The sequence below is a fragment of the Colletes latitarsis genome, unplaced genomic scaffold (genome assembly GCF_051014445.1).
Source record: "Colletes latitarsis isolate SP2378_abdomen unplaced genomic scaffold, iyColLati1 scaffold0025, whole genome shotgun sequence".
NCBI lineage: Eukaryota > Metazoa > Arthropoda > Insecta > Hymenoptera > Colletidae > Colletes > Colletes latitarsis.
In genome coordinates this window covers 137,501-142,500 of record NW_027488375.1, presented here as the reverse complement: position 1 = coordinate 142,500, position 5,000 = coordinate 137,501, and the positions used below count along the sequence as shown (strand labels likewise).

The following is a 5,000-nucleotide window of genomic DNA, read 5'->3' as shown; positions in this document are numbered from 1 at the left end:
CAGTCGATCCTAAGCCCTAAGAGAAATCCTATGAAGATGAGGTGTCCTAAAAAAACGCAGCAAACGAAACGAAACGAAGTTATTACAAAGCTTAATCATCCACTTTGACTCGAACACGAGAAAAAACATACATATATATATATATTTATTATATTTATTATATTATATTATTAAGATCCATCATGGCAACAACAGTATAGTAGAGTTGTGTAAAAAAAATATGTGTAAAAGCAATTTTTTAAACGTTTTTTTTAACCAAAAAGAAAAACGAGTCACACAAGTGCGAAACGATTATAAAATAAAATAACTTGAGCGATGTGAGAGAGAGACACACACCCATCGGGCGAAAGGGAATCCGGTTTCTATTCCGGAACCCGGCAGCGGAACCGTATACCATTCGGGCCCTCGTAAGAGTAGTTCGTCGGGGTAACCCAAAATGACCTGGAGACGCCGTCGGGAGATCCGGGAAGAGTTTTCTTTTCTGTATAAGCGTTCGAGTTCCCTGGAAACCTCTAGCAGGGAGATAGGGTTTGGAACGCGAAGAGCACCGCAGTTGCGGCGGTGTCCGGATCTTCCCCTCGGACCTTGAAAATCCAGGAGAGGGCCACGTGGAGGTGTCGCGCCGGTTCGTACCCATATCCGCAGCAGGTCTCCAAGGTAAAGAGCCTCTAGTCGATAGATTAATGTAGGTAAGGGAAGTCGGCAAATTGGATCCGTAACTTCGGAATAAGGATTGGCTCTGAGGAGCGGGGCGTGTCGGGCTTGGTCGGGAAGCGAGTCTGGCTGACGTGCCGGGCCTGGGCGAGGTGAACGGCGTTGAACGGATTCGTTCGTTCTCGTCGGGATCCGAGCTCGGTCCCGTGCCTTGGCCTCCCGCGGATCTTCCTTGCTGCGAGGCTTTCGTTGGCGGCTTGCCGTCGTCGATCGTCCTCTTCGGCCGCCATTCAACACTCAGCTCAGAACTGGCACGGACTAGGGGAATCCGACTGTCTAATTAAAACAAAGCATTGCGATGGCCCCCAAGGGTGTTGACGCAATGTGATTTCTGCCCAGTGCTCTGAATGTCAACGTGAAGAAATTCAAAAAAGCGCGGGTAAACGGCGGGAGTAACTATGACTCTCTTAATAATGAAACTAATGGATTTCATTAAGATCTTTATAAAGTGAGTTTCCACTGGTATTCACGACGTGGTAAAGCTTTCAAGGCGTTAATTACAATCTGCTTCCTATTAGCATGGTTGGTCGCCAACAACTGGTGGAGCCAATCTGGCTGACTATCCCCTTTGGTCTCCAGGTGTGCTAAGTCTAAATTGAGCACCATGGCTGCTAGTGCTATTGGCTTGCCCACTAGTGCTTTCAATGAATTCAGCCCAGGAACTTTGAGATCCAATGATGTTAACATTCCTTTCTCCACTCGAGCGACAGCTGAGGGAGCGATGTAGGTGCCATCTCGGTTGATAATCCTAACCACTGTAGACCGTTGAGGTCCGGGATCTGAGTCTGGAGATCCTGAGGATTCTCGAGGAGGACAGCATGGCTCCGACTCTGCAGGAGGGCAACAGACTGCCACGGGTCTTGAGTATGAGATTATTGCAGGAGGTGGAGGTGGAATCGTCTCCTCCCTCACTTGCTTGAGACGGGTTTCCTCAATAGCTCGAACGGTTCCCGCTATCGCTTGAGAAGCGTGAGTAACCTGTGAGGCGAATTCTGACATTTGGGCCTGATGGGCTGATTTTTCGTGAATCAAAGATTTATGAGCGGTGGTCCTCAAAGGATCGGCGGATATTATATCCTCGTTCCATGTGCCAACCCATACCTCCTCGCGGTGGGGACCGGGCAACGTTGCGGGTCGGCAATCCAGCCGCCTCGCAACGGCCAACAGGGCTCTGGCTTCAAACCTCCGGGGGGTTGCCTTCCCGTCGGGGGTTCATTCAGTAGGCCCGATCGAAACGCGAAGTATGACCACTAGCCGGCGGGGGCCTCGGCCCGCCGGCCCTACTGATCCAGTAGATTCCCGCGACTCTTCCCCTTCTCCCGAACCCGCGCCCCAGCAGCGACCTCGGCGAACCCGCGTTGCCGTAAATGCGCCCCCTGCCAGACCACCAGACGGGGCTCGCGCTCTACGGTCACGCCCTCGTATTGAGCAGGCTCCGGTTCCCGAAGTGCCAATTCAACCTTCGGGGGCGGGAGCCTCCTCGGCTCAACAGTCCATTCAGCGCGCAGAACACCAGTGCCTTCATTGCCCCAGGTCCTTCCCAACCGCCATCGGACTCGGACAGCATATGCGTCACCAGCACCGAGAGGCCTACAACGAGGGGATCAACGTTGAGAGAACGAGACGAGCGTGGTGTGATGAGGAGCTCCTCCTTCTGGCTAGAGAAGAGGTTACCGCGGCACGCCGCGGTGTACGCTTCTTGAACCAGCACCTTTTGTCGATTGTCCCTAACAGGACACTCGACTCGATTAAAGGTGCGCGGAAGAGACCGGCGTATCGGCGGCTTGTAGCAAATTTGCTACAAGAGGTTGCCGAAGCCGATGAGTCATCATCCAGCGATGGCTATCTCTCCGCGGAGGAGGTTGCACAAGCTCCTCCCCGTATCACGCCACCCAGAAACAGAACGTCATTACCTAGGCCAGACGGTCAGTCACCCGTGGATATATTTGTGGATCCGGCTCCGCGATTGGCTACCCCTCCATTGATTGAGGTGGTAGCCAATATCCACGGGTGGAACTCAGACGAGTTAGTGCGACTGGCACGCGAACACCTGATGGGTAATGACGTTCTTGCCGGCGTCTCGCGTTGGCTCGAAGTTTCCTTCCCTTCGGGCCCTTCTCTCGGCGTTGATCAGGCTAGAACGACACCAATTAGACCGCGCTGGGTTAATCCTAACCGGAAACAGCGGCGGAGGCAAGAATATAGTCGCATCCAACGCATGTTCCGTAAGGACATGTCACGTGCGGCTAAGGAAATCTTGGACGGAGCTGAGAACGAGGTTCAGATCCCTGATGTGGCCACAATGGCAGCTTTCTGGGGTCCCCTCGTATCTCAGCCTTCAACACCTGTCCGTCCTGGATTTCCCACCCCGCCTAGAGCGGAAGTTGCCTCCGTGTGGGCCGCAATTTCCATCGAGGAGGTATCGTCTATTACGATACCCCTCAATGCGGCCCCCGGTTTGGATGGTGTCTCTCCGCGTTTGTGGAGATCGGTGCCACCCTCGTTGCGAGCCCTCTTGTACAACATCGTGCTAAGTGTTGGTCGTTGGCCCCCGTCGGTTCTCGCTAGTAGAACCGTTTTCATTCCGAAGGGGGTCGACGGACCGACGGCCGCGGATTTCCGACCTATTTCTATCGTGTCAGTTGTCGTTAGACAACTGCACCGCATCCTAGCCCAGCGATTACGCCAGCTGGGACTCGTCGATTTAAAGCAGCGATGCTTTGACGACGGGTGTGCCGAGAACGTTGCTGTCCTGGCGACCATCATTCAGGACGCGCGGAGGAAGTTGAGAGAGGTTCATATTGCCTCTCTCGACGTGGCAAAAGCGTTTGATAGCGTTAGCCACTCCGCGATCAGTGACGTTCTCGAGCGCCTAGGATTGCCGGTCGGATTCCGACGGTACGTTCGGGATGTATACCAACACGGTGTGACGACCTTTGAGTCTCGTGGTCAGCGTTCGGAGTTCTTCCAATTAGGAAGAGGGGTTCGTCAGGGAGACCCACTGTCGCCAGTACTCTTCTGTCTCGCGATAGATAGAGTGCTGGCGTCTATTCCACCGGGTGTGGGATATGTGGTCGGAGAGCAACGCGTCGCGAGCATTGCTTTTGCAGACGATGTGCTGCTCTTTGCGACCACTAAGTGGGGCCTCCAGACCATCCTAGACCGTGTAGAGTCGGCAGCAAGGGAGTATGGCTTGGCTCTCAATGAGCGGAAAAGTTCGGTCCTGTCTATTGTGCCCTCAGGCAAAGAAAAGAAGGTGAAGATCATCTCCACTCCGACCTTTAGGTTGCATAGTGGTGCCTTCCTCCCTCAGATATCGTCTGTCGGTGCCTGGCGATATTTGGGGGTTGATTTTTGTCCTGAGGGTACTAAGTGTGTTCGCCACGAACTTAGAGCACACTTAGACAGGATCACGAGAGCTCCATTGAAGCCTCAACAGCGCCTTAAAATCTTGCGCTGCTTCCTGCTGCCGAGAATATTCCACTCCACGGTCTTGGGAAAAACGAACCTTGGTGCCCTCCGAAGGCTTGACCGCGAGACCCGAAGTGCTGTTCGAAGGTGGCTCAGGCTACCTCCCGATGTGGCGGTGGGTTACTTCCACGCGTCAGTCCGCGACGGCGGCTTGGGCATTCCCGCAATGTCCACCACAATTCCAGGACTCATGTACCAACGGTACATGAGTTTGAGCCAATCATCCTCGATAGCGGTACGTGCATGTGTAGACCTACCGTGGGTGCAAGAGCGCTTACGGTGGGCTAGAGCCGTACTTTACCGGGGGGGCGAAGACCTTTCCTCCCGGTATAGGAGGATGCAGTGGTGGGCGCGTCGGCTCCACTCTTCCACCGATGGGTGGGAATTGCGGGAGTGCCCAAGAACAGCCGGTTTGTCAACACATTGGGTCGATGCCGGATCTCACGCTGTGCCCGCTAGGGATTTCGTACAATATGTACATGTGCAGGTCAACAGCCTTCCTTCGTTAGTACGGACTACGAGGGGTATCAGGCGGGCCCAGCGTGACATCCGGTGTCGTGCCCATTGTGGCGTCGCGGAGACTTCCTCTCACATCATCCAGTCATGCCACAGAACACACGGTGGCAGAATCCAACGGCATAATGCCGTTGCGAGGACTCTCGCGTCTGGATTGCGAGACCATGGCTGGATGGTGTTGGAGGAACCTTCTTTTAACACCGATGAAGGGCGTAGGAAACCGGACCTGGTGGCCGTCAAGGCACAACAAGTGTGCATCATCGACGCTCAGATCGTGAGTGGCTCCGTCCCCCTCGACG

General features: G+C 54.2%; 1 pseudogene; it reads left to right on the top strand.

The window, feature by feature from the left end:
• Nucleotides 1-5,000, top strand: part of LOC143350727 (large subunit ribosomal RNA) — an 8,937-nt pseudogene that overhangs the window by 1,894 nt on the left and 2,043 nt on the right.